We start from the raw sequence: 13,263 nt of genomic DNA, 5'->3' as shown, positions 1-13,263 counted from the left end.
TTCCCCTGTCACACCCACCAAGCCACGCCCACAGAACCTGTAGTAAAAAAAAAAAATTGAATCCCACCACTGGTATAAATGTAATTTGAGTCTGCAGTATAAATATAATCTCAGACCGACCCTCCCCAGTTCTTGTGTAGATAAAGGTAGGGAATGGAGAGGCACTTTGACTTAAAAGATTCTGTTACTGTAACATTATAATAAAAGTAGAATTACAGTTCTTAAATCCTTGACTTGCAGCTATAATTCAGCCCTGAATTATGGTAGTAAATCATGGCTGTCATTAAATGAGTCACAATGTGACTGCACCTGATGTTATCACCTTTTTGCAGTGGACATTAAGCAAACACTGTGGACGTTAAGCGAAGCTGTTTTTCCAATTTATTTCCCCCCGAAACCGGAAGTACATGCTGGAAACTGGCAAAAAAATGTTGAAAAATTGTGATCAGCTGACCACAAAATGCTACAAATGACCATCAATGTGGTCATGAGACTACAGGAATATGTGTGCAACCATCGTAACTTCAAAATGGGTTAGAAATAGCTTTGGGGAGGTCTGTCATAACTTTGAACGGTTAGTAAGCAAGCAGTTGTTAAGTGAGGACTACTTGCATTGGCGTGCCTAACTTGGGTTTCTTAATCTGCTTCACCTTGAAGCACTGATGCTCGTTGTCTGCCTGTGACAGCACAAATGTTACATTCTCCAACATTCGGTGGCAAAATTTCGGGGTTTGGCTGGGGTAGAGGGAATTCCTGCCTCTTCTGCACCTCTCTGTCGCTGGGAAGCCCTCGAAGTGCAACCCTTAAACTCCCTCCCAGCAACTCCTCCCAGTAACTGGATTCTCATGCAACTCGCCACAAAAATAAACAGCACCCAAGTGAGGCTGAGGAGAATGCATTGGGGAGCTGCTGGGTTTGGGGCTCTCTTGCAGGTCACCTGCTGAAGCGCACCTGCTGTCTCATGAGGTGGAGCACTCAGCATGGTTGTGATATTGGGATGACACCATTTAAAGTGCAGGGCAAACATATTTCTGGGACTTCGTGTGTGTGTGCGTGTGTGTGTGTGTGTGTGTGTGTTGTAAACAGCGGTTGCTTAGCTATCTCAGAATGACCCCTGTTTATCCAGCAACTCGCTGCCCCCTGCTGTTTGATGTTGGAAAATGCAAAGGGATTCTCATAAGGGAGCATGACTACATAACCATCAGTGGTGGGATTCAATTTTTTTTATTAACGGTTCTGTGGGCTTGGCTTGGTGGGTGTGGCAGGGGAAGGATACTGTAACATCTCCAGTCAGAGGTGGTATTTGCCGGTTCTCCGAATTACTCAAAATTTCCGCTACCGGTTCTCCAGAATTGGTCAGAACCTGCTGAATGCCACCTCTGATCACCATCATCATGGTTGGTCCCAATGTCAGCCAGATGTTTAGACTGGCTTTGGCATTTATGCCCACCCATCAAGCCCTTCCCAAGGACCTGGGATAGACAGATGTTGATGTTTGATGGTGGCAAAAGTATTGTTGTAGGATGTAAGTGCTTTTCAAGTAAAACTTCCTTTTGCAATTGACTGATGGTGATGCTATCAATGCCCAATGGTGTTCAAGCAGTGCTCCAGATGCTTTGGGGTTTCACAAAGGTGCTCATTATTTGTAGTACTATCCTTGTTTTCTATTGCCACAGTCATTCATCCCACCTTGTTCATATATAAATCAAGGTAACAAACTTATTTAATACTCCTGCCCCTTATTTCCCAACAACAACCTTATAAGATGAGTTGGTTGAGAGAGCAATGGGCCCAAAGTCACCCAGGTGGCCTTCAGGGCTAAGGCAGGACTAGAACTCATCATCTCTAGGCCAGCACCTAAACTACTATCCCAATTAGCTCTATCATTCCTGCACAGTGTCCAACAAGAATTAAATATTTTCTCCCAGAGCCAGAACATTATCTCCATCTTCATGTGCACAAGAATAATCTAAATGCAGAACCAGAGCCTGTGGTAGTGCAGTGGTTAAAGTGCAGTATTGCAGGCTAACTCTGCCCACAGCCTGGACTTTGATCCTGAGGGAGCTCAGGGTTGATTCAGCCTTCCGTACTTCTGAGATCAATAAAACGAGGGCTCAGATTGTTGCGGGTGAATATGCGAATAATGCCTCTACGTTGTAAACCACACGGAGAGTGCTGCAAAGCACAATGGGGCAGTATATAAGCCTAAATGCTATTGCTATTGCTATCCTGCAGCATATTCATTAAACGAATGGGATTTTGAGTTTAGATTTGAGAGTACTTATAATTTTCATTATCCATTATTATGCTTATATTTTATTTTACATTGTGCAGATTATTTATATTTAAAATGATTCATAATAATCATTTATTATATAACCCTTTCATGTAAAAATAGGGAGGGATTTATTTTAGCTTCCTTTGCAGATTATAGCTTGGCTGGCTGAAGTCACGTAGAGCTATTCAGTCGCTGGCCCATAAAAAAAAAAAAAAGAAGAAGAAGAATTTTGCTACCACAAAGACCAAATCAGCAGGAGATAAATCATAATGGCCTGGTTAGTTCCTTGGGTGATTTCCAGGGCCCTGGCAAGAGTTCCGAGTTCCAATAGTCTAGCAACCACAATAACAGAAGATCTTTTCTCCTCCAGAAATTGGCTGAAGTTATGAAGAAAGCTTGGGAGAAAACAGGAGAAGGTTTGTGAGCAAAAGGATTCTGGGTCCAAGTTCAGAACTGATACACGGAGTATAATTTCTGCATTCAGCCTGTGCTCTGGAAATGCTAGTCCCGTAGTTTTGCATTGTCTGAGGAAGCCTCTGTTTTGTATCAGGTTCTAGGGGGGGGGGGAAGTAGTTTTCATAGACTTAACGTTAGTCTGATTTGTTATTAAGATAGCTTCTCTCTCTCGGTGAGAATTAGCAAGAGGAGGCACACAGTTTTCCATTCCTGACGCACGATTTGTTGTTTGTGTTTCAAGATGTCATCTCAGGAGGCCTGAAAGATATTTTGCAGGACTTAAATTCTTCTCTTGTTTTTATTATGCGCTTCCTTCAAAGAATTCGGTACACATTGTTTTTTCCAGACTTTCCTGTTTTGTCCCGCAAACAAACCGATGAGTTAGGTTGAGCGCACTAACTGCACCAGCTGTGTTGTAAATAAAGAGCTCTGTGGATCTAAATGGGACGGGCAAACGACAGCTCATAAACTAGAGGTTTTTCCTATCCGCTGCATGCATTTCTAAAAGCAGCTCCTGAAAGTGTAAGAGATCTTTTTTTTTTTTTACTATGCATTGATATTTCTAAACTGAAATGAACTGACTTTGCAAAATGCCTGTGCCTCTTTTTATTGCTAACATATAAGGCAGCATCTGATGCAGGGCTCAGGATTTTATTTACTGCAATTATTTGCAATTCCAGCCAATGACAAAACCTTGGCCCTGGTGTGAAGGAAGAGTGAAGAAAATGGACAAGTAAAGAAATATTCAATCACAGATCTTCGGACCTATGAACCCACCCTCTGCTGGTAGAAAGTGATACTACAGCTACTAACCAAACCAATGACAAACGCATGGATTTTATTATGGAAGATAGATCTATCACCAACCATTAGCTAGGACAGTTTTATTTATTTATTAGATTTATATCCCACCTTTAATTCAGGAGCTCATTAAGCCTTCCTCCACACATCTGGAAGGCATTGGGTTGGAGAAGGCTGTTTTAATTAGGTATTCCCATGTCTCACACTTATTTTTTTTTATCCAACTCATAGTGAACGGAAAAAAAAAAAGCAACGGCTCGTTATTGTACCTCTGTAACCAAGTTACAATTAACCATTTTAACACTGGCACCTCTTATGCAGGATCTTCATATACATTATAAGCTTGGCATTTTGTCCTATTCTTTAAACATGGATTAAATGTTCTTTTGAAAAAACAACCAATGGGTGTTTAAAACACACTATTTTGCACACACTGTTTTACCTACTCCATGGACTACCTCTGGGTGCTGCCTTCTTTAGCCACTTGGAACCAGAATCACCTTCCTTTGCAGTGCTAGTCAAGGATGCAGTTTGCCCATAAAACAATTTCCTCCTATTTCACCCTGTGCCTTTTTTCTGTGCCTGTTAATCCATTTGACAGAGCAACAGGAAGGGTGCAGGGTAAACCACGATCCAGAATGCTTCTCACAAGGGTTTCTGTACCTGTGAAATGTTAGTTGGGCTATTTCTCAATAAGAGTCTAACACTTTTTCAGAAGAACACTAAATCCACGTGCAGAAGTGGTCAGAAGACACGTTACCAATGCAAAAGGCTTCTGTGCCTGAAATCTGTCACTTGGGCCACTTGAAAAGGGTTTTTTTCCTCCTTCCTAAACACCTGCCACTTCTGTCACTTCTATTTCATGTTGAGAAGTGGGAGTGGGGTTTGATATCAGAGGAAACCATCACCATTATTCCTTAGAACTTTTATAATAAAATAGAATAGAATTCTTTATTGGCCAAGTGTGGTTAGAGTATACAGTATACATAAAATAAAAGATACATTCGTCAAGACTAAAGAATCGTAAGGTACAACACTTAATGATAGTCATAGGGTACAATAAGCAATTATTCATAATTCAAAAAATAAAAGTAAGAACAGCATTTCTGTGTTTCATGGCTCAGCAGCTGAGGTAGACCAACTTATGCTAGTAAATTTTCTCCAAACTGAATAAAATTTTCTCTGTTCCTAAATCCTGGATAAGTTCGTTGCCCCTATCTTCCTATACTCATCCAAGTACCAATCACAGAGGATTACAACAAGAAAAATACTTTTTAAAAATTCAAATAGAGGATCCTTCAGAGGCAGATCTATGGGGAGCTTTGCATGGAAACAATCTAACAACTCAGCAAAATTTGCTAGGCTTTTCGTATGAATAACTTCCTGTCAGTAACCTGTATTGCTTTCGTAATCTGAGGCCTATTTGAAATGTCTACTTTCTATCCACTTTTGCTAGGAGAATAATTGGCTTCAGCCTTATTTAGAGATTTCCTGCTTGTCAAAAAGATTCCTCTTTCTCCTTGCTAATCTATATACTTGAAACTCTCGCTTCTCCACCCCGTTTTAAACTTGCTTTGTTGGGAAATCTCTGACGTGTAGCCTCTTGGTTCTTCTTCAGGTCTGCAAGGAATACACAATATCATGTCCCCCCAGCAGTAACAGGCCATCCAGAAAGTTCCCTTGGGGTTCCCTCAGGCTCTTATAATGCTTCATATAATTTCAAAGAGGAAAATACACTGACCTTACATCTTCTTTATTTAGAACGTATGCCTTTGAATCCTATTAAGGTACTACAGATAGTCCTTGAGTTACGGTAATGGAGCTACTGTCATTAAATGAACACGGTGCTTGTAAGAGTGAATTCTGTGGTTGTTAAATAAACCCAGCGTTCACCCTGGCATGGTTTTATGATAAAATGGAAGTAAGGAAAACACAATCACGTGACAGTGGGATGCTGCAAACAGCTACAATTGTGACTGCATTGCCAAGTGCTCAAAGTGCAGTCAGGAGATGACTAACTTCAGATCCAAGTCATAAATTGCCTTTTTCATGTAGGTCAGAATGATCACTAAGAAACCAGTCGTAAGTCAAGGATTACCTGTACTCACTGAAATGGTCAAAGATACGTTGAGATGCTCATTCATCTTATGGAGTATGAGCCTGTTTTGATAGGCTCACCCTGCCCACCATTTTATGAGAGTAAATTCTCCATTGCAGCATGTTAAGAGGATGCTCATGAAATGCTCTCAAAATTACCCTTGACCCCAAAAGGACCTCTGCCTCTTCCATAAGGAGCCTGTAAATACATTGGCCTGAAATATCTATTCTTGGGCTGAAATCAATAGATCTTTTGCCTCCTTGTGTACACGTGGATCTGGCCAAGAAACATGCACGAGAAGATTTGAGGTAGGAATGGGATTCCTGCTTGTTTATCAATTTGGAAATGAATAGAAAATTACCCTAGCCACCATTGACGTTGGGCTAGATGCCAGATTATAAACTTCTCAGGGCAAAGACCTGTTTTCTTTATTTGTGTAAAGCTATACATATAATAATGATACAGAGTTGATACTACTGGTGAATAGTACACTCCAAACTAAAACAAAAAAGCCAACCAATACCAATTCCTTGAAAACATGTAGCCTTTACAGCAACTTGAAATCATGTTGGCAACACAGCACTTCAGCCCTGGTGGGTGGTCTGAGTGATGGTGAACAAGTAACTAAGTACTGCTAAGTGTTCCTAACTCAAGAGCCTCTGCCAATAGCTTATTCAGTTCAGTTCTGTCCATATTATCCTGCATTCCAACAATCTCTTTTAAATGGCAGATCCCAGCTAGGAAAGTTGCCACTCCTAGTCTAAAGCAATTAGAGTTAAGTGAATGGCTCTCACACCTGAAGATGAATTTGTTCCCCAGTTGGAAAAGTCATATAAACCCTGGGAATCTCTTCTTTTTCCTTTTATTCAGCCGCTGATATTGTAATAGAGAATTGGGTGGATTTTATGTAGCAGCTTTATATAATCAAGTCTAGTGTTTAATAAACCTCATAAGTAGAATAAGATTTGCAAATGGAGGCAGAGTGATTGAGAAGTCCTAAGCATGTTTCACACACTGTTTCATTCTCTGGCATATTGTTTTTAGCCATCTCATACAGAGCAAGGTTTATAGAGCCTAAAGTTTGTGCTAAATACCAACAATACATGATAGTCACTGGAGCAGAAGTGATAGGACTTAGGAGCCTTCAGGACGTAGTTCTTCCAGCCACTTGCTCAGTTTCCTCTCATTCAATGATGGTTACACATGGAGACCAAAATGAAGGAGTGAGTAACAGCCATTACTTTTTGAGGATAAGTTATAGGACTATGGAATGCTTCCCAAATACATACATTTTGGGAATTTTTAATGCTGAGAGATGGAGGTGCTGGGTATTTAAGACTGCAGTTCTCATCAGCCCCAACAAATGACAAGGAAATGGAAGCTGCAGTAGAAAACATCTGGAAGACAGCAGCAGCCACTGATGCTTCTGATACACATTAGGGCAAGCTAATGTGAAACACAATTGAATTGCCCATACTAAGAACCGAACATAAATAAGTCATAAATTAGGCAATCCTTTCACAGTTTAGAAATGAGAACCAGAGATCAATTCCCATTCTAAGTAAGGATACTATCCCAAAGGCAGTAAGTCAGTGCCACCTCAGTGCATGCGGGAAAAGCCGCCTTTTCAACGGGGGGAGTCCAGCCACAAATTTTAATCCAAAGATGGAAGGAAAACCTCCAGCCTAAAAAGGCAAAAAGGACCATAAGAACAATGACAAAGCCTCTGCTTTCCAGGCAGACATTCCAAGCTCAATCCTCAGTACTTCCAAGTTAAGATGGAAAAAAATCATCACAAGACTGAACTGGACCTTCTTATGCTCAAATATTGGACCAGGCTGAATCTGGAACATCTTAGTCTGGTCTGGATTGGATCTACCTGTACTTTCAGGCTGGCTTGAATCGTTTGCTGGTATGAATGTGAAAAACGAGAGACTGGCAATGGGCCATCTGTGCTTCTTGCCTGTTTTCCATTGTTCCCGCAGTCCAAATGATAGGCCCAATACATCCTTTTCCTGGCAAGGCAGCTGGTATATAATGAGGCCAAATAATCCTCCAACCAGGTGTTGGCATCTTCCCAAGCTTCAGCATCTTTGTGTGGTTGCAGACTAGCTCAAGACATACTGCCAGGAACCCATAGGGCACTTGCCAACCCCACAGGTGAGATGCAGCTGCAAGCATGGTTGTTCGCATATGCCTCTGGCATCTCTCCCCAGATGAAGTGGGGCAGATCTGCGTGAGGGAAGAAAGACATCTGGCCCAGCAGAACAAAGAAGTGCCACGTTGGATCCATCTTGCAGCCTTCAGATAGTCTGGAAAAGAGCAGGAATGCAGCAGTCCTCTCCCTGTTCCCAACCATCTAAGGCGTTTACTCCCTTTCTTAAGTCATTCAAGTGTCTGGCAGAGGAGCTAATGTGCACTGCCAAATAAATGCTTAGTTTTATTTACTAGACAAGATCATATATTCACCAGCAAAGGGATTTTTCACCACAGGAATACAAAATAATGAAGAAAAGATGTTATCGAAATCCCATCAGAGTAACACTTTTGCGGGCCAAATCGAAGGTCAAAAAGAAGGTATAAACTTTTGCAGAATGCTTCAGCAGCAGGTTTGTTTAAACAGGTGGGGTGCTAGAAACGAAGTTGTAAATAAAATAATAGTGATAGAAAAGCAGCTGAAGTTGATGGGGATAGTTCGATGAAAACATGGTTTGCTTAATTGGAGTTTATTTAAACAAGCCAGAATTGACTGAGTTTATGCAATATGCATGGCATAATTGTGGCTTGGCATCATTGGAAAATCACATCTGTGAATCATTTATTAAACAAAACAGTTTCCTGAATTGTGATTTAGAGTGTGATCCAATCACCTTCGTGGCAATATAATGTGTGTCTTCATTACTGCGAAACTGACACAACAATAGTTGTGTTGTATGGCACTACAGATGATACAAATCACTAGTGAGGAAATAGCCTGAACCAATTCCCACATCACACAATAAGTGATGCATTCATAAACAAAGTTTGGTTGCATAAATAAATTTATATATTTATATGGTCAGAGTCACAATGGTTTTTTCTTCATCCTGATTGATTGGGAGTCTTGGTCTGTGTTTATTGGTCTTGGAGTTTGCTGTGTTCTGCTTGATTGGTGTTTCTTATATCTTCTGTCTGTTTTGTAGCTTTTTTTGTCTTGATTGGCTGGCAACATTGTGTTTCCTGTATTGGAGGCTTTTAGTGCAGCTTGGCTTCGGGTAAATGGACGGCTATCATTTAATAGGAAGCTAAGTTTCATCTGGGTGCCTGGTTGGGGTGTGTTTGAGCTGGAGGTATCAGGGGGAGTCTGTTTGTGCCCAGGTGTTTGCCTGGCTTCTTGTGTGGAGATTTTTTTGTTTGTGAGTGCAGGCTTCCAAATAATTGACAGTCTGGTGGAGTCATCTATTCATGCTTTCATGAATGTATGTATGTATGTATATATGGTATTCAGCTTTGTTCGGGTATTTTCCCACGTCATTATAGTTGTGCTTTTAAAGTTGTAGCAACGTTTTGGCAGAATCTTATCTGCCATCATCAGATGAGACTCTGCCGAAACGTTGCTACAACTTTAAAAGCACAACTATAATGATGTGGGAAAATACCCGAACAAAGCTGAATACCATACATGTAAGTACCCGCGAAAACTTAAGAAAACACACACACATACACACATATATTTGGTTATTCAGGTTTTCTCCTGCATAAAATTGGAAGTATCTAGGCGACGTTTCGATGATGTCTCATTCATCATCTTCAGGCTTGTGTCTTTGGCTTTGTGCTTCTCAGAGAATTATATAGAATTATATATATAAAAAATTATATAGCCTCCCATCTCACGTATGTGACTCTGACCAGCGTACAAAGTTAAAAACACAAAAATAACACAACAAAATAACCATGAATATAACAACAAAAATCATTTTTTTTAAAAATCTTGGGGACAGTGTGTTCCATTCCCTTAGCAATGCAGCCACTTGTTCAACAGAGTTCTCCAAACTTGGCAACTTTAAGACTTGTGGACTTCAACTCTCAGAATTCTCCAGCCAGCCATGCTTAGGGTTGCCAAGTTTGGAGACCTCTGTGTTAACAGTTCCCCAGATCAGATGGCAAAACCGTGTTTTAAGGTCTTTTTCAGAAAGGTGGTTGGGATGGGGCTAACCTGACGGGGGAGGAAAGGAAAGATATTCTAAAGAACAGCTGTCTTCCTGGAACCTATTAGATGACATGACTTTGCAACATACCTTTCCTGCAGACCTGATGGGGTGGCTAGATGTGATTGGAGAGAGGTGGTTCTTCAAATGACCTGGCTATTAGAATAAACCCTCAAATATTGGAGAACTGCTATTTGTAGCACTCCTAGTCTGACACATACTCCAAATATTGGAGAACTGCTATTTGTAGCAGTCCTAGTCTGTCACATACTTAGTTCCTGCAACCATTCATCATATATTTTAGCTTCCAGCTCCCTAATCATATTTAATTGCATTTCTCTGCATTTTTCCTAATGTCTCAATATCTTTTTTGTATTGTGGTGACCAAAACTGAATCCAGTATGTGATTCCAGTAGGCAAGTCCAAGTGTGGACTTACCAAAGCAGTATAAAGTGGCACTAACCTCTCACATGGCCTTGATATTACCCCTCAGTTTAAGGCAGGACATAAAAATATATTAATTTTAGAGAAATAACGATACAAGTTTTATAGATAGTGAAATATGTGGTATTAGCAAGAGAAAGAACAAGGAACTGTGAAATGCCAAACCACAAGGATAATCTATCGGTCACAAAGTCATATTTGCCAAGATACCTTGTCTCGCTTGTAACAAAACCACAAGCTAGGGAGTTTAGCAAGATAGGTTTGTGACATCCAGCCATCCTAGCCGAGCAACAGGGGATGTGGAAAGCTGTGTTTAAAGTAACCAAGGAATGACTGACAAGTTATATGTCTGTGTTTTGCCCCTTCTGAAGAAGCATATAGGCATGTGCTGTTCAATAAGAAAGTTGTTCAGAAGTGACTCTCGCTAAAATACTCTGAACCTGTTTGCGCAAATAAAACCAACTTATTTTTGGATTCCAAGGTCTGAGTCTTGTAATTTCCTGCAACAAGCTGATGCAGCCTAGAATTACATTGGTTGTTTTGGCAGCTGCAGCATACCGTATGACCCAATGTGTCTAAGGAGTATACATATTAAGCTATCTTATGCTCCAGATACACACTCAGCTAAATATATCATGTTAAGGTGGCATAGACAATATCCAATGTAGGTTTTGTACGAGTGTCATAACAATTTCAGATTACATTTAAGTGGGCCAACTGAAGAATGACAATGATTGGTCCCCATTCTTGAAAATATAAAATTCATTTTTTAAGCTGAAAAAAATGGGTTAACCTGGAACAGTCTAGTAAACGTCTGAGATGACTAAATAATGCACTGTACTACAATAATTATAACTGGTGATCCAATGAGCAGAAATCTGTTTCTGATAAATGCTGCAGCCTTGCACTGGGCTATCTGACAGCCGCTGGCTGCTAGCATTCAAAAATGATAGCGTTAAAGTCTCTATTTAAAATAGCCTCAGGAACCATTATAGAGAGAAGCCAGCCAAAAAATAATAATAGCCTACCTTTCATCCTTTCTGATTCAGCATCAAATTTATGTGCACTTTCTGGGTTTTTCTTCATATTCTGTATTGTGAATTATTGTATGGTTATCTTGGTTATCCTGTCAAGATAATCATACAATAATTCACAATACAGAATATTCTTTTTATCTTGTTTTATTTGTCCTGCAGTGCAACAAGTCAGATAGAAAAAAAAGAGGATTCCCGCCCTCTGCTGGTGAAAACTAGTACTACACCTAAGTTTGGATGACATCCCCAAAACCTCTTGAAGGATGAGATTTGGATCGTCCTTATAGCATATAATTTTGGGAGTCCTGTGCAAGATTGATAACACAAAGCCCAAAGCTGAGAAGGCAGGCTGGAAATAGAGTTCTTCCAGTTCAATGGAAGGGACAAGAATCTTTACCAACATTGACAGGTGAGGGCGCCCTCTTCTGGTAAGAGTTATTGTACTCATAAAATAAGGGCCACTCTTATTTCAATTTGGAGAGGTGTGTACAATATGAAATTTTACTCAGAAATAAATATATAATAAAATTTAATAGTGGATACAGAACTGAAGCTTAGTTAATCAGTATTGTGAACTTAACTGGAAATTAGTCCCATTTAATTCAGCTGCTTTTATTTTGCAATAAATGTAGAAGGCTAGACATAAAGACCACTCAATAGATGATTCTCAATAGATTATATGAAACAATAGAGAAGCTGACAAGGAAAGTTTTCTCTTCTCTTCTATTGGAAGGAAAATTTCCTCAGAAATTATAAACATGTCAGGCAACTGTTAAGACAGAGCACAAGTGGGTTTTTTTAATTGCTAATTTAATTTAATTTACAGATCCACCGTCCCCAGAGATATACTTAGTAACAACTAAGGAGTCTCCTGTTTGAGCAGGGGGCTGGACTAGAACACCTCCAAGGTCCCTTCCAGTTCTATTCTGATTGATTGATTGATTACACCGAAGAGGACAACGTCTGAATAGGCGGAAAGGGCACCTCTCACTTTAGACCAATGCATTCTAGATAAAGAACTCTGCCACATGCTTACAAGTAAGACTAGCTATGTACTACTTTCCTCCAAGAAATTTGAAGCATCACTTGCTTTAATTTCATAATAATCTATGCTCTTCCATTTTCTTTTATCGGGTGGGAAGGCCCAGATTCAGCACCTCAGAACCTTCCTTTCAACGCGTCGACATATTTATCCCAATAAAGAAGTTTGAAATGAAAAAAAGAAATAGGATCTGTGGTTCTCTCGTGGGAGGTCATAGCCTCAGAATATTTAAATGTTTCTGTGGGCCTGACCTAGCTATCTGCAAAATAGGCTGCCTACTGCACCTCTGAGGGAGTTATTGTTCTGGCCAGGTCTCCTTCCAATGTGGAATCAGATCTTTCTGCTGTGTCTCTACATCTGATATATAGGTCTAGTATATCATTCCTTAATTGGCAGGATGGTTCTCTCTTAGAAACGTCACAGGCTTCCCAAAAAGATGGGCGGCAAACAGATTTAATAAATAAATAATCAAATACAATTAAATTTTATGGAGATACAGAGTAGATTCCTGAGCCAAAATATGAATTAACTCTCAGTTGCATTTTTTTCTTTTTTTTTTTTTTGAAAGAGCTGCCCAGCAGAAGTCCGGGACTGTGTAACTATTTATTTATTAGATTTTTATCCTATCTTTATTACTGTAGGAATAATTCAAGACAGCAAACATACCTAATACTTCTTCCTCCTCCTATTTTCCCCCACAACAACAACCCTGTGAGGTGGGTTGGGTTGAAAGAGAATGACTGGCCCAAGGTCAACCAGCCAGCTTTCACACCCAAGGCTAGATTAGAACTCAGCCTCCTGGTTTCTAGGCTAATATCTTCACCGCTACACCGAACTGTCTCTTTTTGTGGTCTTCCACATACAGAAAGACTTATTTTGCAGACATGCGAGTTGGGCTTGCACACAGGGCTCCTTTCCCTTGA

The 13,263-nt window shown here is 40.1% G+C and overlaps 1 long non-coding RNA gene across 1 annotated transcript in view; it reads left to right on the top strand.

Moving 5' to 3' along the window:
• Nucleotides 1-13,263, top strand: part of LOC148127097 (uncharacterized) — a 24,807-nt gene extending 11,544 nt beyond the window's left edge. Inside the window, exons 2-4 of the long non-coding RNA XR_015741927.1 lie at nt 11,461-11,707; nt 12,125-12,350; nt 12,447-13,263. This is a non-coding gene — a long non-coding RNA (uncharacterized LOC148127097). The remainder of the gene's footprint in view (nt 1-11,460; nt 11,708-12,124; nt 12,351-12,446) is intronic.

The sequence above is a fragment of the Pseudonaja textilis genome, chromosome 2, assembly GCF_049901715.1.
Source record: "Pseudonaja textilis isolate UNSWEBS1 chromosome 2, rPseTex1.2, whole genome shotgun sequence".
NCBI classification, from domain to species: domain Eukaryota; kingdom Metazoa; phylum Chordata; class Lepidosauria; order Squamata; family Elapidae; genus Pseudonaja; species Pseudonaja textilis.
This window is presented reverse-complemented; position numbering and strand designations above follow the sequence as displayed.